The sequence below is a fragment of the Chiloscyllium punctatum genome, chromosome 12 (assembly GCF_047496795.1).
Source record: "Chiloscyllium punctatum isolate Juve2018m chromosome 12, sChiPun1.3, whole genome shotgun sequence".
Lineage (NCBI taxonomy): Eukaryota > Metazoa > Chordata > Chondrichthyes > Orectolobiformes > Hemiscylliidae > Chiloscyllium > Chiloscyllium punctatum.
Genome location: NC_092750.1, coordinates 87001306 through 87027655, shown reverse-complemented (window position 1 = coordinate 87027655; position 26350 = coordinate 87001306). Strand labels below are relative to the sequence as shown.

At 50.0% G+C, this 26350-nt stretch overlaps 1 long non-coding RNA gene across 1 annotated transcript in view; it reads right to left on the bottom strand.

The window, feature by feature from the left end:
- LOC140483496 (uncharacterized) overlaps positions 1 to 26350 on the bottom strand; it is a 50635-nt gene that overhangs the window by 23095 nt on the left and 1190 nt on the right. Inside the window, exon 2 of the long non-coding RNA XR_011961985.1 lies at positions 1767 to 1983. This is a non-coding gene — a long non-coding RNA (uncharacterized lncRNA). The remainder of the gene's footprint in view (positions 1 to 1766; positions 1984 to 26350) is intronic.

Genomic DNA, 26350 nt, shown 5'->3' with positions numbered 1-26350 from the left:
GAGAGAGAGAGAGAGGGAGTGAGAGGGGGAGGGGGAGGGGGAGTGAGGTGACAGAGTGAGTGGGTCAAAAGAGGGGACGAGAGAGGGGGAGACAGGAAGGGGAGAGACGGAGGAGGAGCGAGGGGGGAGAGACAAGGAGTGGGGAGAGATTTGGTGAGAGAGAGGGGGAGAGAGAGGGGGAGAAAGTGAAAGGTGAGAGTGAGACAAGAGAGGAGGCAAGAGATGGGAAAAGAGAGAGGGAGAGAGAGAGGGCGAGAGCGAGGGGGGAGCGAGAGACAGAGCGTGGGGAGAGAGGGGTGCCAGAAAGTGGGGGGAAGACAGAGTGGGAAGACAGAGAGCGGGGGAGAGAGTGGGGAAGAGAGGGGGGAGATGGAGATAGAAGAGACGGAGAGAGGTGAGAGGGAAGATGGAGAGGGGAGAGAGAGTGGAGAGAGAGAGGAGAGAGAGACTGGGGGTAGAGAGACAGGGGTAGAGAGAGGGGAGTATTGAGAAGCATAAAGAGAGAGGGTGGAGAGAGAAGGGGGTGAGAGAGGGGGCGCGAGAGGGAGACTGGGGGAGTGGGAGAGAGTGAGGGAGAGAGAGTGAGGGGGAAAGAGGGATTGGGAGAGAGAGGGGAGAGAGAGGGGAGAGAGAGGTGGTGAGAGAGAGAGGTGAGGGAGATAGAGAGGTAAGTGAGAGAGAGGTGGGGGAGAGAGAGGTGGGGGAAAGAAAGAGAGGGGGAAGAAAGAGCGAGGGAAGAGAAAGGGGCAGACAGAGAGGGAAAGATAAGGGGCGAGATAAGGGGGAGAGATTGGGGAGAGATTGGTGAGAGATAGGGGAGAGGTACCAGGAGAGATAGGGGAGAGAGAAGGGGAGAGAAAAGGGGAAAGAGAAGGGGAAAGATAGGGGAGAGAAAGGGGTTAGAGAGAGATGGATTAGAGAGAGAGAGAGAACGGAACAGAAAGGGGTCGAGTGCAAGGGTCGAGAGAGGGGGTCAAGTGAGAGCTTTCGAAGGGAGCAGTTGTTAGAGGTGTGTCGAGAGAGGGGGTCGAGAGAAGAGGGCTGAGAAGGGGGGTGGAGAGAGTGGGTTGATAGGGGGAGAGTGAGGGGAGGGGGAGAGAGAGGGGTGAGAGCGTGGGGGAGAGTGAGTGGGGAGAGAGAGTGGGGGGGAGAAAGGGGGCAGAGAGGGGGTAGGGATGGTGGAAAAAAATGAGAGAGAGTGGAGAGAGAGTGAAGGGTGAGAGATAGGGAGAGCGAGGTGCGAGCAAGAGAGACGGGCGAGAGAATGGGTGAGCGAGAGACAGACAAGTGTGAGTGAGTGAGTGAGGGGACGGAAATGAGAGAGAGTCTGAGAGATCGAGAGAGAGTGCGCGATAAGGGGACAAGAGAGAGAAAGAGAGAGAGAAAGATAGAAAGAGGGGGAGAGCGAGATAGGGAAAGATACAAGGTGAGCGAGAGAGAGAGGGACGTGAGTGAGAGGCACGCGAGGGGTGGAAAGAGAGAGTCAGGTGAGAGAGAGGCATGAGGTGGAGAGTGAGTGAGTGGGTGAGAGAGTGTGTGTGAGGGGAAGAGAGATAGAAAGAGAAGGTCAGAAAGGGGCTGAGAGAGAGAATGAGAGTGAGAGGGTTGAGAGATAGATAGTGAGGGAGTGAGAGAGGGGATCGAGAAAAAGAGACAGAGTCTGAGAGAGAGAGAGAGATGTCTCAGGGAGGACCAGTCCAGCAGAGGTGAGAACAGGACCCTTACAAGATGGTGGGAATGAAGCCTAGAATGTAGCTGTTCCTTACCCAGCTCTGTGTCCGCGTCCTGTCTTCCGGGTCTGAATACAGCAGGTCACTAACCCCTCCCTGTGCTGTTTACTGTGAGTGATCTTACTGACTGCAGGATTTACTGAAGGCTCCAGACCTCCCTCTCCATCTCTGTCTGGCTGACCAACCGTCTTTGATGCGGTAAAGGACGAGACAGGAGTTAGGAATTCGGCTGAGACAGGAACATCCTGATCACCTGCAGGTGACAGATAAATAGATGGAATGGGAAATTAGACTGATGCAGTGAGGGTTATACATGGAGGATCTGGAAAATCCCTGTCTCCATCCCTGGCCTGTTCTGCTGTGTCTCTCTGGAATGGGGTATTCCATTGGCTCAGGATCTGGAGTAGCTGCAAGAGTGAGAGACGCTGACAGAGGCAGCAATTAGACCCACACAGTGAGGGATACGACATGGAGAGATACTGAGTGATATCACCAGCGTGCAGGAAGGTATCAGGATCACACAATGGTCATGATGAAAGGGTTTGATTCATGGTGCACGGGGATCAGTACTCAGTGACAGGTGAGCTCCGAGTTGGACAGGTGATGGCCTAGTGCTATTCTCACCCGACTGTTCATCCAGATGTTAATGCCGGTGTCCAGTATAACCCATCTAACTGCTTAATATCCTTTTAGGAAGGAAATATATTATAGACAGCGGGTCTGGCCTACACATGATTCAGACCCAGAGCGATGGGGTTGACTCTAAACTGCTGTCTGTAATGATCCAGCAAGGCACTCAGCTCAAGGGCAGCTCGGGGTGGGCATGCGATGCTGACCAGCCAGAGACAGCAACATCCCGTGAGTGAATTAAACACAACACTGCTGGGAGCAGTGTCCTAGTCAACCATGTCGGTAGGCTCATGGGCAGGACTTTAAACTGACAGAGAGGATGCAGGGACAGGGTTCAGGTGAAAGGAGCTTTCCAAATCCAAAGAGAAAATGGTGATGTAGCTGAAGACAAGCAGAAAGGAACAGAAAGAGACAGAGTTTAACTGAAACTGTTCATCAGTGAATTGGACTGTGACGTGAAATTGTGGAAAGAGTCCATCGTAATGTTCTTTTTTGGACTGGATAAAGTCTCTGCAATAAGGTGGATGGACTGTGGCACAGAGCTAAATGAGATTTAGTGGTGACAGGGTGAACAAAAGGTGGAACATGAATATTTTATTGTCCACCTCCTTGAGGGGTGTCAGGGAGAGCAGGATGGGTAACCCTGACAGTAATGGGTAACAAAGGCATTACAGAGAAAGCATTTGGCCTCAGATGATGAAGCTGAATCAGTCTGAATGCATATTCTGGGTAACACATGTCAACAACACAAGCAGGAGAACAGTTTAGAGGCTGCCTAACAGCATTTCATTGCTCAACCCTGTGACACATTCCAATGAATTCCTGTGTAATACAAAGACACTGATAATTCTGGGAGACTTCAGTCTTTATATAATCTGGGACAGTCACATCGGCAAAAGTGATGTTCTCTGAACTCCTCTTTGAATGTTTGTGTCAGTGTTTCCACACCACCCACATATCCTAACATAATCTCATCACATTTGCCAGCACTTGGCCCAAATTCCTCTCAACCCTTCCTGTTTGTATACCTATCCAGATGCCTTTTAAATGCAGTAATTGTACCAGTCTCCACCACTTCATCTGGCAGGTCATTCCATACATGCAACACCCCATCCACATCAAAACGTGTCCCTTAGGTTCCTTTTATATCTTTCCCCTCTCATTCTGAACCTAGGCCCTCCAGTTCTGGACTACCCCACCCCAGGGAAAAGACCTTGTCTGTTAAACCTAACCATGCCTCTCATAGCTTTATAATCCTCCATATGGGTTACCCCTTGGTCTCAGACATTCCAGGGAAAACACCCCCAGCCCATTTAACCTCTCTCTTTAGCTCAAATCCCCCAATCCTGTCAGCGTCTTTGCAAATCTTTTCTGAACCTTTTCAATTTACACAACATCATTCCGATAGGGAGGAGACAAGAATTGCACACAATATGCCAAAACTGGCTTATCCAATGTCCTGTACAGCCACAACATGACCTCCCAACTCCTCTACTCAATGCACTGATCAGTAAACACAATCATACCAAACACCTTCTTCACTATCCTATCGACCCACAATTCTCCTTTCAAGGAACAATGAACTTGCACTCCAAGGTCTCTTTGTTCAGAAACACTCCCTGGGACCTTAACATTAAGTGTATCAGTCCTGCGAAGAGTTGCTTTTCCAAAATTCAGCACCTCCCATTTATCTAAATGAAGCTCCATCTCCCACCCCTCAGCCCATTGGCCCATCAGTTCACGATCCCATTGTAATGTAAAGTAACATTCTTCACTGTCCACTACACATGTCATCCACAAACTTACTGCTGTGTTCACATTCAAATCATTTATATAATTAATGGAAAGTAGTGGACACCCCCCCCCCCCACCCCCCGATCCTTGTGGCACTCCACTGGTCACAGGTCTCCAGTCTGAAAAAACAACCCTCCAAAACCACCCTCTGTCTTCTACCTTCGTGCCAGTTCTGTATCCAAATGGCTGGTTTTCCCTGTATTCCATGAGATCTATCCTTGCTCTCCAATCTCCCATGTGGAAACATTTCGAACACCTTACTGAAGTCCATATCACTTACATCCACCGCTCTGCCCTCATCAATCATTTTGTTACTTCTTCAAAAAACTCAATATTTTGAGCCATGATTTCCCACGTACAAAGCAATGCTGACTATCCCAAATTAGACATTGCCTTTCTAAATACATGTAATTCCTGTCCCTCATGTATCCGTCTCTCAATGTGCCCACGACTGACGACAGGTGAACCAGTCTGTAGTTTCCTGGCTTGTCATTACCAGCCTTCTTAAACAGTGGCACCATGTTAGCCCAACCTCCAGTCTTCTGGTACCTCACCTGTGTCTATCGATGATACAAATATTTCAGCACGGGGCACAGCAATCACTTCTCTAGCTTCCCACAGAGATCGAGAGTACACCTGATCAGGTCCTGGGGATTTATCCACCTTTAACCATTTCAAGACATCCAGCACCTCCTCCTCTGTAATATGGACATTTTGCAAGATGACATCATCTACTCCCCAATGCTATTTCCCAAACCATCATTCCATTCTATATCTTCCATGTCCTTCTCGACAGGAAATACTTGTTCGGTATTTTCTCAATCTCCTGCAGCTCCACGTGCAGGCTGTCTTGATCTTTGAGGGCCCTATTGTCTCCCCAGTGACCCTTTGGCCTTTATGCATTTGTAAAAGATCTTTGGATTCTCCTTAACCCTAATTGTTAAAGCAATCTCATGTCCCCTTTTTGCCCTTCTGATTTCCCTCTAACCCTACACAACACTGCAACCTCCCCCTCCCTGACTGATCCCTACCCAACACTGCAATATGCCCCTCCCTGACTGGTCCCTCCCCAACACTGTAATCTCCCCCTCCCTGACTGACCCCAACCCAACACTGCACTCTCCCCCTCCCTGACTGACCCCCACCCAACAAAGTAATCTCCCCCTCCTGACCCATCTCTCCCAGATCAGGTCAGAGGGATGCAGGTATTAATAATTAATCCTGTCCTTTGTGTATTTGTATGTATTAGAATGTTTGAACGTGGACAAATCTCCTGACCAAATATATCCAACAACACTGCAAGAGGCGAGGGAAGAAATTGTGGGGTCCCTGGCTGATCTTTTTGCATCAACATTACCTACGGGTGAGGTCCCAGATTTTGGAGGGCAGCAAATGTTGTGCCCTTATTCGAGAAGGGCTGCAAAGGAAAACCTGGGAACTATAGAACAGTAAACCCAACATCCATGGTAAGTAAATTACTTGAGAAGATGCTCTGTATTTGGAAATACAACATTTAATTGGGAGTAGTCAGCATAGCCTTGTGTGTGGGAGACTAGGCCTCACAAATTTGTCAGCGTTCTTTTGATGAAGTGATCAGGAAGTTTGACGAGGGCAGGCCAGTACATGTAGACTCTACAGACTTCAGGAAGGCCTTTGATAAGATTCCACATGGTACCTTGTTCTGGAAGGTTAGATCGCATAGAATCCAGGATCCGTTCGCAAACTGAGTACTCAATTGGCTTGATGGTAGGAAGCAGAGGGTAACAGTCAGACTGGAGGCCTGTGACTAGTGGTGTGACTCAGCGGTCATAGAATCATATAATTTCTCTTCTGTGGAAACAGGCCCTTCGGCCCCACAAGTCCACTGGCCCTCTGAAGATCATTTCACTCAAACCTATTCCCGTACCCTGTTAGTCTACATTAACCCCTGACTAATGCAACTTACTTACACATCCATGAACACTATAGGCAATTGAGCATGGCCAATTTACCAGACCTGCACATCTTTGGACTTTGGGAGGAAACCGGAGCACCAAGAGGAAACCCACGCAGACATGGGAAGAACATACAGACTCAGTTGGGTTGGCATGGTGTCTCAGTGGTTGGCACTGCTGCCTCACAGCGCCAGGGACCCGGGTTTGACCCCAGCCTCGGGTGACTGTCTGTGTGGAGTTTGCACATTCTCCCTATGTCTGCGTGGGTTTCCTCCCACAATCCAAAAATGTACAGGTCAGAATGAATTGGCCGTGCTAAGTTGTCCATAGTGTTCGGTACATTCGTCCAGAGTAAATATTGGGTAAGGAGAATGGCTCGAGGTGGGTTACTCTTCAGCAGGTCAGTGTGGACTTGATGGGCTAAATGGCCTGTTTCCATACTGTAGGAAATATAACCCTAACAGGATCTAACCCACACAGACCATCCTGTGAGGTTGGAATTGAACCCAGATCCACGGTGCTGTGAGGCAGCAGTGCTAACCACGGAGCCACTGTGCCGCTGAGCTGGTCAGTGCTCGGCCCATGGCTGTTTGTCATCTATATCAATGATTTGGATGAGGATGATTAAGGCATGATTTGAAAGTTTGCAGATTACACTAAAATAAGTGAGGAAGGTTCTCAGCAATTGCAACAGGGCCTTGATCAGCTGGGGAATTGGGCTGAGAAACGGCAAATGGAGTTTAATACAGACAAGTGCGAGATCTAGCATTTTGGAAAGTCAAATCAAGACAGGGGTTTCATGGTGAATGGTAGGGCCTGAAGGAGTGTAGTGGAACAGAGGGACCTTGGATTCCAGGAGCACGGCCCTCTGAACTCAGGGAGACAGGGCAGTGAAGAAGGCTTTTGGCAGACTGGGCCCTTCACCAGTCAGGGCATGGAATATCGAAGTTGGGAAGTTCTGTTGTAGTTGTGCAGGATGTTAGTGAGGCCGCACACGGAGTATTGTGTTCAGTTTTACCCACCTTGCTATCGGAAGGATGTTATTAAACTGGAAAGAGTGCAGAAGAAACTTACAAGGATGTTGCCAGAACTCAACTAGACAGACATAGAGAGAAGTTGGACAAGTTAGGGCATTTTCTTTAGTGCGTAGGAGACTGAGGGGGTGTCCTTATAGAGGTGTATAGGATCATGGGAGGCATGGATAGGGTGAATGCACTCAGTCTTTATCCAAGGCTTGGGGAATCAAGGATGAAAGTGCATCAGTTTAAGGTGAAAGGGGAAGATTAAAAGGGAACCTGAGGGATAATGCTTTTCCCCAGAGGGTGGTACACTTACGGAATGAACTACCAGTGCAAGTGGTCGAGGAGGATACATTTAAGAACATTTAAAATGCACTTGGACAAATACATGGAGAGGAATGTATTGGAAGGATATGGGCCAAGTGCAGGGAAACGGGGTTAGTGTGGATGGAGCAGTTTGGGCCAAAGAGCATGGCTCCATGCTGTAGAACTCTATGACTCTATGAACATACCCAGGTATCCCATAATACAGAAGCAGCCAAAGCAACAGGAACACGAGCCGGTACAAATGTGAAACAGTCCTGCAGAATTTGGCAGGAAGCCAGCCTGGCCGTGCAGTGAAGGATTCCTGGCACAGGAGCTGTGGTGAGATGCCCATAGAGAACTGGGGAAGGAAGCTGGAAAGCTCATTCCACTGCCGATTGCCCAGAGGACCCCCGGCTGGGATAAAGCAGCTGGGATCCGGTCACCCCAGGGAAAACTACAGGCTGTGACAGAGCTAGGTCTCTGACACAATGAGCAGGACAGAACGTTGCAGGAAAATCTCACCCAAATCTCATCCCAGTTCCAATTGGGAAGAGCCCAATCCAGTGAAAGGAGGGTCTCTGGGGATGGTGAGGCAGCCTCAGGTTACCTTGACAATCTGGAAGGACAGTGTAGGGAGTTCCAAGCAGCTGCATGGATCCTGTACACCTGCAACACGGAACAACACACATCAGGCCCTAGTAGGTGGTGTCAGGAGCAAATACAATCCCTAGGGAACTAGGACTCCTCCCAGAATGGGATAATGTGTGCCTTTGGGGATCTACCTCCCCAGAGAGATAATGACAGGCCCCACACTGACACATCCACACCCACTCACAGATGGGGTCTCCCACTGCCTGTCTCTCAGGTAACTGCACCTTTTGCCCCCAGCCCTGACCCACAGCCGAACTCAGATTCCTTGAATCCTGTGGTTACCCAGTGTAAAGCAGCTTATGGTCTCACTCCGTACACAACAGTCATTCCAGGCACCCAGCTGGTGGGCAGCACCAAAAAGGTCACTCTGTTTGATCCTGTCTCAAACCCAGATACATTTTTGTATGAGATAGACCGACAGTCTGTCAAACACGGACTGGATGCTGACAAACAAATTAAATTAATCACCATGTGACTTTGTCCACCAGGCCATTCAGCCCTCGCTGAGGGACAACAGTGAGGGAGGGACATCCATGATGAAATGAAGGCAGCGGTCCTTAATGCTCGAGAAAAGTCCCATCCCGGATTAGTGACAAACAGCGGAAATATTTGTTCCAGGAGAACACCCACACGAACATGTCTCACTGTCAGTTACAGCAGCTCACCAAGGGCTGGGTTAATGACAGCTGTAAGGACACTTTCGGTAGGGCACTGGGCTTGGTGCGAGGGATTCCAATTATCCCAAGTGACTTTGTTAGGATGGGGATCTTTGAAGTCGAAAGTATCGGAATTACATTAAAAAAGGTACTTGGATGGGTTATCATGATTCCCTCCCACATGCTGTGGAGATAGAGGGGACATTGACAGGGTCCACAATTACGTAAATGTGAAGGAACAGGCCAGACCATGGCATTCCCATCGCCTGTCATTAACGAATTCGGCTCCTCTCACATCAAGCTGTGGTCCTAACCGCACTCACCTTGATATATCTCGGGATACCGGTGGTTAGGATTGCAGGCTGTAACAGATGGGTACGATCATGGTAAATAATGCCTGGATACACCCCCAGGGACTGGAAGGTAGATGGAACTCCCCGGGTGATCACCTTACTTTCATTCATTTGCAGTGTTTGAGTGTTCCTGGCTGGGCCCAGTATTGATTGCCTGTCCGAAGCTGCTCGGGAGCTGGTTTTGGTGGTGAGCTGTCTCCTTGAACTGTTGCAGGTGGTGGACTCACAATGTCCTTCGGGAAGGAATTCCTGGAGTTTAAGCCAGCAGGTCTCATTCACTTGCATTTATTCTGCTCACTGGATGTTGGCTATGCATCACAATTCTGTATGGATTCTCAGAACTGAATATGTTTTGTCGAAACAGTTAGGAGAGCCACAGTCACTCAGTGGTTAGCACTGTCACCTCACATCGCCAGAGACCTGGGTTTGATTCCACTCCTGAGTGACTGTCTGTGTGGAGTTTGTACATTCTCCCTACATCTGCATGGGATTTATCCCACTGTTCAATGATGGGCATTTTTGACAGATTGCCCATAGTGCCGAGGGATATTCAGGTTAGCTGGAACAGCCATGGGAAATGTAGGGTTTCACAGATATCATCAGGGGATAGATCTGAGTTGGATTCACTTCAGAGGGTCATTGTGGACTCGATGGGCTGAAGGGCCTGTTTCTGCTCTGTAGGGATTCTATGATATCACTTATCAGCCATATGACAATCGGTTTGACCAATGTACAAAATGGTTTTCGCTCAAACAGCAGGCTACTCTGACAACAAACATAACCAGCTTTTAAAATTAGGTTTGTAATTCATTGTATAAGCTTCTTTCTATTCAAAAGACTGGATGGGGGAGGGGGAATGGGTGAAATGTTCCTGCCTCCTTGCTAAAACACAGATAGACAGCCAAGAGATGCTGGGTATATTGGACAAGTTCTACTCGCAAATCACAAAAGCCAGACAGCAGCCAGATGGTTATCCCATCAGCATAATGTAAAAGGCAACAGTTCCCCTGGGCAGACATATCCCTAATAACGTCTCCACTAAACAAAGGAGGGCCCAGACAGGAAGGTACCGGGTCCTGCTACACAAAGAAACTAACAGGAACAAGCCATCCAAATGATTAGCAACGCTTCAAACTATTAACTGATTCTCCGAGTTGGCCAGAAGTATAGAAAGTTCTGGGAAACCATCCAGAAATGAACAAAACCAGGGATCACCTGCAGACTGATCTCTTGAATTTTCCGGAGGCTTTCTGAGGTGACCAACATGGCAAGGGACAGAGACCAGCTCACCATCCAGAGAGAGGGAGAGAGAGAGAGGGAGAGACAAGCTGAAGGAAACCTCAGGAGCAAGGGAGAGAGGGAGTGTGAAAAACCATTGAGAGAGAGAGAGCTGGAACCAACTGGAATACTGAGTGTCACCCCTTCAGTCTGTCCATGCTTTAACACCTGTTTGTCTCAGTCTGACTTCCCCTTCTCTCTTTGTCCTTCTCTCTCCCTGTCTGTCTCTTTCTCTCAATCTGCCTTTCTCTCACACCCTCCCTCTCACTGTTTGTCTCTGCCCCATCTTTCTCTCATCCCCCTTCTCCATCCCCACCCTCTCTACCTCTCTCTCTTTTTCTCACCCTCCCTTTCTCTTTTTCTTTATGTCAGACCTGAAAGTGCTCACCCAATTTTGACCCCCCAAAAACATTTGCCCCTCATTTTCACTATCCTCCCAAATTTATTCCCTTCCGCAAATACCTTCCCTCCTAAATACCTACCTTACCAACTGTGCCCCCCTCAAATATTTCGCTGCCCCCAACATTGCAGTGAGCCCCACTCCCTGGGGCAGAGGGAGTTGAGTGGAAAAGTATGGAGCTGGAAAAGCCCAGCAGGTCAGACCTGAACCATCGACTCTCCTGGCTGACCTGCTGTGCTTCCCCAGCCCCACACTTTGTAACTCTGACTCTCCAGCATCTGCAGTCCTCACTTTCTGGGAGTCTGGGTTGACTGACTCACCTGTGACTGTTTTAATGTACAGCAAGATCCCAGTCCAAGAGATAGAGAAGGTTTGCATCACAGATGGAGTCCTTTCTGCCCATCATCCCCCCTCCCCCATTAAATGATCCTGGTCCTGTTCAGGATCCTCAGGATTGGCCCCTGAATGGCCTCATTGACTATCCTTCCTGTGGAGACCTCTTCTCCACCCTGTCTCAGATTTTGCATCACATGCTATCTCTCCCTCCATCTCTCTCTGACAACAGCCCCTCCTTTCTCCACCAACCCCAAAACTCCATCAAACCCTCCCCCTGTTTCTGGCTGTCCCACTTCCTCCTTGTCTCCCACTCTCCCCCTTCCCATGCAGACTCACAGCCCCTGGGCTGGAGGACATAGTGCAGAGACTAACTCACCTTTTGACTGACTGCAGTAATGCACAGCAAGATCCCACTCTGAAACCATCACCAAGTACACACACTGTCCTTCTCCCTCCATATATGTCCTTCTCACTCTCTCTCTCTCTCTCTGTCTCTCTCACTCTGTCCTTTTCTCACGCTACCTCCTTGACTCTCACTGCCCATCTCTCTCTCCACTTTCTCCATCTCCAATCTCTCCATGTCTCTCTCTCTTTTTGTCACTCTCCCTTTCTCTTTCTCTTTTTCTCTATTCCAGACGCATTCAGAAAAGTACTTCATGTTCCTCCCCTACTGTGGGGGTAAAACCTGGGAGAGAGCAGGCACTGAGGCAAGCTCTTCCCAATGCCCCTTCCTCCAGTCACTGGGCCAGAGCAGAGGGGTCCAGGGAGAAAGAGGGAGAGAAACTACAGGAGAGAAAGAAAGATGGATGGACAGACAGTGAGAGGGAGGGAGAGAACAACAGAAAGACAGGCAGGCAGAGGGAGGGAGAGGAAGTGAGAAGAACTGAGAGAGAGCAGAAGAGAGACAGACAGACAGAAAGAGAGTGAAACTCCAGGAAGAGAAATACAATGTCAGACAGATACAAGGTGAAAATGGGGAGAGAAAGAGAGGGAGAGATGTTCAGGCAGACAGCAAGACAGAAATCCCAGGGAGAGATATAGGACAGAGAGAGAGAGAGGAGTTGCAACAGCAGAGAGATAGAGCTGAGAGAGTGGGGTGGTGGTGGGGGCTGCTGTGATGTGGCTAGAAGGATATACAGACAGGAATAGCAAGATCCCACAGAGCTGACAGACAGATGCAGAGAGAGGTGACCAAGGTGTTAGTTTTGTGAAAGACTGAATGACGAAGCATTCCTGAAAAACCTGGTGAGGTGACAAAGGGGGAAGGGAATCTACTGGGAAATGTAAACAGGACAGAGATGTGAAGGATGTTGAGCGATAGGGATTGAACGAAAGATGTGGGAGAGAGAACTGGGAACACAGAAATAGACATGAGAACTGCAGAGAGAGTGAAGGAGTGAAATCTGTGGGATCAGATCCCTCTCTAGCAATTTGCTCCTTTCCACAGACGGCCTGAATCCCACAATATGTGTGCGTGTGGGTGTGTGTGTGTGTGTGTGTGCGCTTTTGTCTGATGGTTCCTCATGGCAGAATAATTTGATTCTCTGTCTCTGTATTGTCCCAGTTTCAGCACCCAAACCAAATGCTGAATCATCCACGATCCTATTGAATAGTAGAGTAGGCTCGATGGGCTGAATGGTCTCCTCCTGTTCCTATTTCGGATGGTCTTATGTCCTTAACACTACCTCCCAACTCTTGGCCCTCACACTGGAGGTTATCACCCCACAAGGCCCTGATCTGTAGAGTGCTGCACTCTTCCGTGAGTCTCGGAGGGAACCAGCCTGATTTGGATTGGAGTTGCAATCTCTCAGTGAGAAGTGAAATCTCCTTGAGATTCCCCTCAGTCTCTCACTGTAAGGTGGAGCAGGCCAGTCTCAGGGAAGCAAACAGCAGGCCAGGTCTGCCCTGTCCTCCAGCTCCATTTCAGAAGGCCACATGGGAGGGGCTTGTTTCCTTCATCAGCTTCCCGTGCTCTCCCTTCTGGGTTAGGGTGGGGGCCGAATGGCCTTGGTCCTGGATCCTATTGAGGTGCAGGCTGGCTATGATTGGGTTATACAGGGCATGCCCCTGGAGTGAAGTCAGTTAGCTCAGTTCGCTGGACAGTTAGTTTATAATATAGAGTAAAACCAATAGCGTGTGTTCAATTCCGACACCAGCTAGGGTTACCCTGAAGGACTCTCCTTCCCAACCTCTCCCCTCAGCTGGGCCATGGTGACCCTCTGATTAAATCCCCACCAGACCCCGCTCTGTAATGAGGAGCTGTCCCATGCTCTGGTAAGACTATGGTGACATAACATTGGTTTGTACCTGGAGTTCTGTGTTCAGGACTAGTCACTGCATTGTCAGAGGGATGTTAGTATGTGGGGAGGGTTTACTGGATGAATCCCCACTGGAATGAACAGCACTCTCTTTCCCCCAGTTAATTCACTCTTGCAGCCTTTGTGTCTTTGGAGACACAAGGACCATTTCACCTGAAACAGCAGCTGGATTTTATAGTCATAAGATTGGCTCGTTTACACACACACACACACACACACACAGACACACACACACACATACACAAAGGACTCCCCCCACACACATACACACGCTCACTCAAACACAAACACGGACACACTCTTGCACACACAAACACACACAAGCACACACTATCTCTCTCATACATATACACGCACAGACATACGCTGTCTCAAATACACACACGGACACACTCTCTCACACATACACGCAGACACACTCTCTCTCACACACAGACATACTCTCTCTCGCACACACACAGACTCTCTCTCTCTCTCTCACACACACACACACTCTCTCACACGGACACACTCTCTCTCACACACACACTCTCTCTCACACGGACACACTCTCTCACACACTCAGACACACTCTCTCACACACACATACACGCACTCTCTCTCATTTACACACACAGTCTCACACACCCGCTCACTTTCACGCACACAGACACTCTCTCTCTCACACACACACAGTTTCTCACACACACACACACTCTCTCTCACACATACACACAGACACACACACAGACACACAATCCCTCAAACACACACAGACACACTCTTTCTGATGCACACAGACACACACTCTCTCTCACACGGAAACACTCTCTCTCACACACACAGCCACACTCTCTCACACACAAATACACACACACTCTCTCATTTACCCACACACTCTCACACACACACTGTTATTCTCTCACACGCCCACTCACTCTCACACACTCACTCTCTGTCTCTCACACACACAGACAATCTCTCTCACACACATACACACAGGCAGACACACAGACACACAATCACACACACACACATAAACACACAGTTACACTCTCTCTCACACACACACTCTCTGTCTCTTACACACAATCTCTCTCACACACATACACACAGGCAGACACACAGACACATGATCTCAAACACACACATAAACACAGAGTTACACTCTCTCTCACACACATACACATGCAGACACACGCTCCCTCAAACACACATAGAAACATTCTCTCACACACACACACTGACACACACTCTCTCACACACAGACACTCTCCCTCTCACACACATAAACATAGAGTTACACTCTCTCTCATACACACATACACACGCAGACACACCCTCCCTCACACACACAGATACACTCACTCTCACACACAGACACACTCACTCTCACACACACAGACACACACTCTCTCACACACACATACACACTCTCTCTCACACAAGACACACTGTCATACACACACATAGAGACACAGACACATACACACATAGACACACAGACACATTCTCTCACACACAGACACACACACTCACACACAGACACACTTTTACACACACTCTCACACACAGGCACACTCTCACACACACACCTACACACTCTCTCACACACAGACACACTCTCACACACATACACACAGACACACTCTCTCACACATACATACACACATACACACTCTCTCTCATACACCCTCACTCACACACATGCACACAGAGACACACACTGCTTCAAACATACACACAGCCACACACTCTCTCATACACATACATAATCTCTCACACACAGACATACTCTCACACACATACACACAGACACACTCTCTCACACATACATACACACATACACACTCTCTCTCATACACCCTCACTCACACACATGCACACAGAGACACACACTGCTTCAAACATACACGCAGCCACACACTCTCTCACACACATACATAATCTCTCACACACAGACACACTCTCACACACATACACACAGACACACTCTTCACACACAGATACACACATACACACTCTCTCTCATACACCCTCACTCACACACATGCACACAGCGACACACCCCCTCTCAAACATACACACAGCCACACACTCTCACATGAACATTCACTTTCTCTCTCACACACACATATACAGACACACAGAGGTACACATGCATCCACACTCTCACACGCACATCCACGGGCAGTCTCTCTCTCTCTCTCTCTCTGACTGTTTACCTCACACACACACACACACACACACACACACACAGCTGTAAAGGCATGGTTGAGGTATTGCTGGAGAAATGATTTCTCCGAGGACTGAACCCTGATCTCACATGATGACTGCTCCAGGGAGACAGACAACAGCGACAGATGGACTTGTTGGATCTTCCTGTGCACCACCTCTTGCATCGACAGCATTATTCTGTTTAGGTGCCTGCTTTTCTAAAACGTCTCCAAGCAACAAGTAACAATAGATTGATGAAAGTTTTCTTCCAAACCATGTTTCAGACACATGCTGCTGTTATTTTTCACTGATTGTTTAAAATGATCTGAATCTTCTGAAATGGGGAGTGGCTTCCATTTCAAATTACGACACCAGAGTGCCTCGGGGACCCTGAGGAAATATCAGGAAATTACATCTGTTCCTTTCTATCCTCTGCACTTTGTTCCACCAGATAGTTCTCCCTCAGTACCTCAGATAGTTCTCCCTCAGTACCTCAGATAGTTCAAAGTTTGGGAGAAGATTTGTAGCTCGGGTGCTCGGCGAACAGAACCACAACACCTCAGATAGTGCTCCCTCAATACCTCAGATGGTTCTCCCTCAATACCTCAGATAGTTCTCCCTCAGTACCTCAGAAAGTGCTTCCTCAGTACCTCAGATAGTTCTCCCTCAATACCTCTGATAGTGTGCCCTCAATACCTTAGAAAGTGCTCCCTCAACGTCACAGATAGTTCTCCCTCAGTACCTCAGATAATGCTCCCTCAATTCCTCAGATAGTGCTCCCTCAATACCTCAGCAAGTGCTCCTTCAATATCTAAGAAAGTGCCACTTTGTTGTGTTTAACCCCCAAAGCCCCTAAGACAGTAGCTCCACAAAACATTCACATCCTCAACACTTCAGGGCTCAGCCCAGCTCCCCCCTCAGATTGTGTTCAAACCCCTTCAGACTGGAAGGACCCACATCCACCCCTGTCCAAGATTGGAGCCCAGGTCCCCAGAACATTACTTGTCTCTCTGGATTAATGTTAGAATTCCTACAGTGTAGAAGCAAGCCATTTGGTCCATTGGCTCCACACTGACTGTCAGAACAGCATCCCACCCAGACTCACATCCTCTACTCAATCCCTGTAATGCTGCATTTCCCATGGCATCTTTGGGCGGTGGGAGGAAACTGGATCACCTGGAGGGAACCCACACAGATACAGAGAGAATGTGTAAACTCCACACAGACAGTCACCGGGAGTTAGAATCAAACCATTGAGGCACCGTGCTGTCCTCTCTCCTGGAATGCCATCTCATCTAACCTTTTACTAAGCAGTCTCCCATGTGAAACCTTCACATCTGTCTCCTTGGTCATCCCTTCAAAAGCTCTATCAACTTGGACACATCATTTCCAAACAAAGCCAAGCTGACCATCCCTATTCAATCCTTGCTTTTCCAAATGCATGTAAATTGTCTCTCAGAATGCCCTCCAACAGCTTACCCACCACTGCCATCAGGCTCACAGCTCCATAGTTCAATGGCTGTTCCTTGTAGCCTTACTTCAATAATGGCCCATCATTAATCACCCTCCAGTCTTCAGGCACCTCACCCGTTGCCACTGATCAGTCCATCTGACAAGGCCATCTCCATCCTTCTGTAATCTAAGGCTATCATCCTCAGTATTTATCACCCAACCAATCTTCATATTACTCATGAACCCAATGATTAACCCTCCACCATTCAAACCTAAATCTTTTCTATCAACCACATCAGCAAGACCCAACAGTGAGACATGAACAGAGATTTCTAATTGGGCCATCACTGTCTGCTTCCAGCCACTCAGCATTCTGCACCAAATTCCTTGGATCTTGAGTTTTTATGTTCATTATCAGTTTCCAATATGGATCCTGATAAAAGCCTTACTGACCTCCAAGCAGACGACAGGAAAGTATTGCCCTTATTTACACACGGGGTCACCTCCTTAAAAAGTGCAATCCCATTGGTCAGACCTGACCCTCCCCTTAACACAACCATTCTGACTGTTCTTCATGAACTCCAGTCTCTTTAAATGCTGATTAATTCTCTCTCCCAAAATTGCTTCCAACAGACCTCACACCCACGATATTAGCCTGACTGGCCTGTAGCTGCCTGGTATATCCCATGCTCCTTCTTGAATAACAGTACCACATGGTCAGTCCGACGACACCTGTCCTGTGGCCAGAGGGGATTTGAAAATGTTTGCAAGTGTACCTGCTACTTCCTCCATCACCTCATTCGGTAAACTGAGATACAGTTCCACCGTCTTTGGAGATTTATCGGGTTGTAAGAAGGCCAGACCACTCAGAACCATCGCTCTCTCTACATATGCTATTTCATTTAATTGTATCACAGAGCATCTTCACGATTTCATATCAACCCTGACCCAATGAGCATTGACAAAATGAATCCATTCACTGTAGCCTCTGGGTCCATGCAAAAATTCTCACTGTGTTCCACAACCTACTCTTTCTGTCATTATCAATTCACCCTTATTTTCACTGTAAGGTACTTTCAGATTTTTATTTCCTCTCTTAGCACTCCTCTCTCCCAGGCAATTAGCCTGCGATACGATTTGGAGGAGTGTGGATTAGCATTGGGAAGCTCAGAAATAAGGAATAACCGACTGTGCTGAGAGTGGGGCAGTGGGATTCATTTGGGATGAGCACATGGAAGCTGAGGAATAAACCTCAGTCCTGCAGCATGAAAATATCCCTTTGAGCTGGCAGGTCAGTCACACGAAACGAAAACTTGATCCCTTGGAAAAGAGGGTGGTAACCAAATGAAGACGGTCTGTTTGAACACAGTCTCTGGAATCTGGACGTGGGAATCATTGCTGAGCAGGGTATGTAGGAAGCAGAGGCAGAAATATACTGAACAATTTCGGATATTCCTCTTAGACCACAAGATATGGGAGCAGAAATTAGGCCATTCAGCCCATCTGATAGTGTGGCACTCACTCAGTCCTGACTCTCTTACAATGCAGGTATCCCCCAGACTGATGCGCTGACAGTACAGCACTCCCTCAGTCATGATCCTCTGACAGTGTGGCACTCCCTCAGTACTGACTCTCTGACAGTGGAGCACTCCCTCAGTACTGACTCTCTGACACTGCAGCTCTCCCTCAGTAATGACCACTTGACAGTGCAGCACTCCCTCAGTACTGACCCTCTGACAGTGTGGCACTCCCTCAGTACTGACCCTCTGACAGTGCAGCACTACCTTGGTACTGGCCCTCTGACAGTGCAGCACTCCCTCAGTACTGACCCTCTGACACTGCAACAGCTCCTTGGCCCTGCGCCCCTGACGGCGCTGCAATCCCTCAGTACTGACCCTCTGACAGTGCAGCACTCCCTCAGTACTGACCCTCTGACAGTACCCAGTCCCTCAGTACTGATCCTCTGACAGTGCAGCACTCCCTCGTTACTGACCCTCTGACGGTGCAGCACACCCTCAGTCCTGACCCCTCTGACAGTGTGGCACTCCCTCAGTACTGGCCCTCTGACAGTGCAGCACTCCCTCAGTACTGACCCTCTGACAGTACCCAGTCCCTCAGTACTGACCCCCTGACAGTGCAGCACTCCCTCAGTACTGACCCTCTGACAGTGCAGCACTCCCTCAGTACTGGCCCTCTGACAGTGCAACTCTCCCTCAGTACTGTTCCTATGACACTGCAGTACTCCCTCAGAACTGACCCTCTGACACTGCAACAGCTCCTTGGCCCTGCGCCCCTGACGGCGCTGCAATCCCTCAGTACTTACCCTCTGACAGTGCAGCACGCCCTCAGTACTGACCCTCTATCATTGCAGCTCTCCCTCAGTACTGACCCTCTGACAGTGCAGCACGCACTCAGTACTGACCCTCTATCATTGCAGCTCTCCCTCAGCACTGCTCCTTTGACGCTGCAGCACACCCTCAGAAATGACGCTCTGACACAACAGCATTCCCTCAGTACTGACACTCTGACTCTGCAGCACTCACTTTACACTAAAATTTCTGCAGTGCAGCATTCCCTCTGTACTGATACTCATACAGTCTGGCATTCCCTCAGTACTGAGCATCCGACAATGAAGCCCTCCCTCAATACAGATGCTTTAAAGTGCAGCACTCCCTCGGTATTGACCCTCCGATAAGTGGCATTTTCTCAGTACTGACCCTCCGACAGAGCAGAACTCCCTCAGTACTGACACTCTGACAGTGCGGCACTGTCTCAGTCTTGCACTTCTGATAGTCCAGCACTGCCTCAGTACTGACCCTTTGGCAGTGCAGCACTCCCTCAGTACTGACCCTCTGTAAAAATGCTCCCACAGAACTGACACACTGACCGTGTTGCGCTCTCTCAGTAATGACCCTTTGAGCGTACATCACTCTCTCAGTACTGACCCTCTAGCAATGCAGCAATCACTCAGTACTGACTGTCTGACACATAGTATGGAGCTCCCTCAGTACTGACCCCCTCACAGTGCGGTGATCCCTCAGTACTGACCCCCTCACAGCGCGGTGATCCCTCAGTACTAATCCCCTCAGAGTGCGGTGCTCCCTCAGTTCTAACCCTTTCACAGTGCAGCGCTCCCTCAGCAGTGAACCTCTCACAGTGCAACTCTGACAGCATGGCCATCCATTAGTACTGACCGTCAGAGAGTGCGCACTTCATCATTACTGACCCTCTCACTGCACAGCAATCCCTCCATCCTGACTCACTAACAATGCAGCACTAACTCCACACTGACCCTCTGACAATGCTGCACTCCCTCCACACTGAACCTCTGACATTGCAGCACTCCCTCCACACTGATCCTGACAATTCTGCACCCCCTCCACACTGATCCTCTGACAATGCTGCACTCCCTCCACACTGACCCTCTGAAAATGCTGCACTCCCTCCAGACTGACCCTCTGACAATGCTGCACTCCCTCCACACTGACGCTCTGAAAATGCTGCACTCCCTCCACACTGATCCTCTGAAAATGCTGCACTCCCTCCAGACTGATCCTCTGACAATGCTGCACGCCCTCCACACTGACACTCTGACAATGCTGCACCCCCTTCATACTGACCCTCTCACAATGCTGCACTTCCTCCACACTGATCCTCTGAAAATGCTGCACTCCCTCCTCACTGATCCTCTGACACTGCTGCACTCCCTCCACACTGATCCTCTGACAATGCTGCAATCCCTCCACACTGACCCTCTGACATTGCATCACTCCCTCCACACTGACCCTCTGACAATGCTGCACTCCCTCCACATTGATCCTCTGACAATGCTGCACTCCCTCCACTCTGACGCTCTGAAAATGCTGCACTCCCTCCACACTGATCCTCTGAAAATGCTGCACTCCCTCCACACTGACGCTCTGAAAATGCTGCACGCCCTCCACACTGATCCTCTGAAAATGCTGCATGCCCTCCACACTGATCCTCTGACAATGCTGCAATCCCTCCACACTGACCCTCTGACAATGCTGCACTCCCTCCACACTGACCCTCTGACAATGCTGCACTCCCTCCACATTGATCCTCTAACAATGCTGCACTCCCTCCACACTGACCCTCTGAAAATGCTGCACTCCCTCCAGACTGACCCTCTGACAATGCTGCACTCCCTCCACACTGACGCTCTGAAAATGCTGCACGCCCTCCACACTGATCCTCTGAAAATGCTGCACTCCCTCCACACTGATCCTCTGACACTGCTGCACTCCCTCCACACTGACCCTTTGACAATTCTGCACTCCCTCCACATTGATCCTCTGACAATGCTGCACTCCCTCCACACTGACACTCTGAAAATGCTGCACTCCCTCCACACTTACCCTCTGACAATGCTGCACTCCCTCCACATTGATCATCTGACAATGCTGCACTCCCTCCACACTGACCCTCTGACAATGTTGCACTTCCTCCGCACTGACCCTCTGACAATGCTGCACTCCCTCCACACTGATCATCTGAGAATGCTGCACCCCCTCCACACTGACTCTCTGACAATGCTGCACTCCCTCCACACTGATCCTCTGACAATGCTGCACTCCCTCCACACTGATCCTCTGACAATGCTGCACTCCCTCCACACTGACCCTCTGACAATTCTGCACCCCCTCCATACTGATCCACTGACAACGCTGCACTCCCTCCACACTGACCCTCTGACAATTCTGCACCCCCTCCACACTGATCCTCTGACAATGCTGCACTCCCTCCACACTGACCCTCTGACAATGCTGCACTCCCTCCACACTGACCCTCTGACAATGCTGCACCCCCTCCATACTGATCCTCTAACAATGATGCACTCCCTCCACACTGACGCTCTAACAATGTTGCACTTCCTCCGCACTGACCATCTGACAATGCTGCACTTCCTCCGCACTGACCCTCTGACAATGCTGCACTCCTTCCACACTGACCATCTGAGAATGCTGCACCCCCTCCACACTGACTCTCTGACAATGCTGCACTCCCTCCACACTAATCCTCTGACAATGCTGCACTCCCTCCACACTGATCCTCTGACAACGCTGCACTCCCTCCACACTGATCCTCTGACAATGCTGCACTCCGTCCACACTGACCCTCTGACAATTCTGCACCCCCTCCACACTGATCCTCTGACAATGCTGCACTGCCTCCACACTGACCCTCTGGCAATGCTACACTCCCTCCACACTGACCCTCTGACAATGCTGCACCCCCTCCACACTGATCCTCTAACAATGATGCACTCCCTCCACACTGACCCTCTGACAATGATGCATTCTCTCCACACTGACACTCTGACAATTCTGTACTCCCTCCACACTGATCCTCTGACAATGCTGCATTCCCTCCACACTGACCCTCTGACAACGCTGCACCCCCTCCACACTGACCCTCTGACAATGCTGCACCCCCTCCACACTGATCCTCTAACAATGATGCACTCCCTCCACACTGAACCTCTGACAATGATGCATTCTCTCCACACTGACACTCTGACAATTCTGCACTCCGTCCACACTGATCCTCTGACAATGCTGCACTCCCTCCATACTGATCATCTGACAATGCTGCACACCCTCCACACTGATCCTCTGACAATTCTGCACTCCCTCCACACTGATCCTCTGACAATGCTGCACCCCCTCCACACTGATCCTCTGACAATGCTGCACTCCCTCCACTCTGATCCTCTGATAATGCTGCACTCCCTCCACACTGATCCTCTGACAATGCTGCACTCCCTCCACTCTGATCCTCTGATAATGCTGCACTCCCACCACACTGAACCTCTGACAATGCTGCACTCCCTCCACAAAGATCCTCTGACAATGTTGCACTCCCTCCACACTGACCCTCTGACAATGCTGCACTCCCTCCACACTGATCTTCTGACAATGCTGCACCCCCTCCACACTGATCCTCTGACAATGCTGCACTCCCTCCACACTGATCCTCTGATAATGCTGCACTCCCTCCACACTGACCCTCTGACAATGCTGCACTCCCTCCACACAGATCCTCTGACAATGCTGCACCCCCTCCACACTGATCCTCTGATAATGCTGCACTCCCACCACAATGAGTCTCTGACAATACTGCACTCCCTCCATACTGACTCTCTGGCAATGCTGCACTCCCTACTCACTGACCCACTGACAATGCTGCACTCCCTCCACACTGATCCTCTGATAATACTGCACTCCCTCCTCATTGACCCACTGACAATGCTGCACTCCCTCCACACTGCTCCCCTGACAATGCTGCACTCCATCCACACTGATCCTCTGACAATGCTGCATTCCCTCCACACTGATCCTCTGACAATGCTGCACTCCCTCCACACTGATCCTCTGATAATGCTGCACTCCCTCCACACTGACCCTCTGACAATGCTGCATCCCCTCCATACTGACCCACTGACAATGCTGTAGTCCCTCCACACTGACCCACTGACAGTGCTGCACTCCCTCCACACTGACCCTCTGACAATGCTGCATCCCCTCCATACTAACCCACTTACAATGCTGTCGTCCCTCCACACTGACCCACTGACAATTCTACACTCCCTCCACACTGACCCTCTGACAATTCTGCATCCCCTCCATACTGACCCACTGACAGTGCTGCACTCCCTCCACACTGATCCTTTGATAATGCTGCACTCCCTCCACACTGATCCTCTGATAATGCTGCACTCCCTCCACACTGATCCTCTGACAATGCTGTAGTCCCTGCACACTGACCCACTGACAATGCTGTTCTCCCTCCACACTGATCCTCTGACAATGCTGCACCCCCACCACACTGATCCTCTGACAATGCTGCATTCCCTCCACACTGATCCTCTGACAATGCTGCACTCCCTCCACACTGATCCTCTGACAATGCTGCACTCCCTCCACACTGATCCTCTGACAATGCTGCACTCCCTCCGCACTGATCCTCTGATAGTGATGCACTCTCTCCACACTGACCCTCTGACAATGCTGCACTCCCTCCACACTGATCCTCTGATAGTGATGCACCCCCTCCACACTGATCCTCTGATAGTGATGCACTCCCTCAGAACTGACTCTCTGATAGCGTGGAAGTGGCCCTATACTGACCCTCTGACCGTGTGGCCCAATCTCAGGACAAAACCTCTGACAGTACTGCACTCCATCATAACTGAGACTCTGACAGTGCAGCACTGCCTCAGTACTGACTCATTGACAGGGTAGCACTCCCTCAGTACTGACCCATTGCCTTGGTCGTGCACCTCTGACAGTCCAGCAGTGCCTCAGTACTGTCTATGTGACAGTGCAGCACTCCCTCAGTACTGACCCTCTGACAGTGTAGCCCTCCCTCAGTATTGACCTCTGACAGTGTGGAAGTGGCCCTATACTGGCCCTCCGACAGTGTGGCCCAATCTCAGGCCAAAACCTCTGACAGTACAGCACTCCATCAGAACTGAAACTCTGACAGTACAGCACTGCATTAGTACTGACTCATTGAGAGTGTAGTACTCTCTCAGTACTGACCCTCTGCCTCGGTCCTGCACCTCTGACAGTCCAGCAGTGCCTCAGGGTACTGTCTATCTGACTGTGTAGCACTCTCTCTGTACCATCCCTGTGACAGTGCAGCACTCCCTCATTCCTGACCCTCTGGCAATGACGCACTCCCTCAGTACTGACCCTCTGATGGTGCAGTGCTTTCTCAGTGCAGATCCTCTGATAGGGAGGCTTGCCGTCTGGACTGACCCTCTGACAGTGTGGTGCTCACTCAGTACTGACTCTCCGACAGTGCAGCACTCTCTCAGTACTGACTCTCTGACAGTGCAGCACTCCCTCAGTACTGACCCTCTGAAATAGCACTCACTCAGAACTGACACTCTCACTGTATAGCGCTCCCTCAGTACTGACCTTTTGATAGTGCATGCTCCCTCAGTTCTGACCCTCTGACAGTGTAGTGCTCGTTCAGTCCTGACCCTCTGATGGTGCAGTGCTCTCAGAGTACAGAGCTTCAGACAGTGCGGCATTCCCTCTGGATTGAACCGTTGACAGTCTGGTTCTCCCTCAGTACTGACCCTTTGACAGTGTAGTACTCCTCAGAAATGGCCCTCTGGTAATGCAGCAGTCCCTCACTACTGACTGTCCGATAGTGCGGTGATCCCTCAGTACTCACCCTCTGACAGTGCAGCACTCCCTCAGTCCTGACGCTCACACAGTGCAGAACTTCTTCAGTACAGACCATCTGACCGTGTGGCTCTGCCCCCATACCGACCATGTGACAGTGTGATACACCCTCAGTACTGACCCTCTGAAAATGCAGCACTCCCAGTACTGACACTGTGACAGTGAAGCACTCCCTCAGTACTGACCCTCTGACAGTGCAGCACTCCCTCAGAACTGGCCCCTTTGACAGGGCAACACTCACTCAGTACTGACCCTCCAACAGTGCAGCACTCCCTCAGTACTGACCCTCTGACAGTGCAGCACTCCCTGAGTACTGACACTCTGACTGTGCAGCACTCACTCAGTACTGGCAATCTGACAGTGCAGTGCTCCCTCTGTAAGGAGCCTCTGACATTGCATCACTCCCTCAGTACTGACCCTCTGACAGTGCAGCGCTCCATCAGTACTGACCCTCTGACAGTGCAGCACTCCCTCAGTACTGACCATCTGACAGTGCAACGCTCCCTCAAAACTGACCCTCTGACACTGCAGCACTCCCTCAGTACTGACCCTCTGACAGTGCAGCCCTCCCTCAGTACTGACCCTCTCACAGTGCGGCGCTCCATTAGTACTGACCCTCTGACATTGCAGCACTCCCTCAGTACTGACCATCTTACAGTGCATCACTCCCACAGTACTAACCCTCTGACAGTACAGCACTCCCTCGGTACTGACCCTCTGGCAGTGCAGCACTCCCTCAGGGCTTCATGGTAATTTCAGACATGATAGAGATTGAACCAACAATGTTGGCATCACGAACCTGTTAGCTGAGGTTAATGACCCCCCTTTGTAGCAGAGGGATTCAATCCCTCTGACAGTGCAGCACTCCCTCAGTGTTGACCTTCCGACAGTGCAGCACTCCCTCAGTACTGACCCTCTGACCGTGCAGCACTCCCTCAGTACTGACCCTCGGACAGTGCAGCACTCCCTCAGTACTGACCTTCCAACAGTGCAGCACTCCCTCAGTGTTGACCTTCCGACAGTGCAGCACTCCCTCAGCACTGACCCACTTTTTTTCTATTTCACAGAGTCTTGTGTA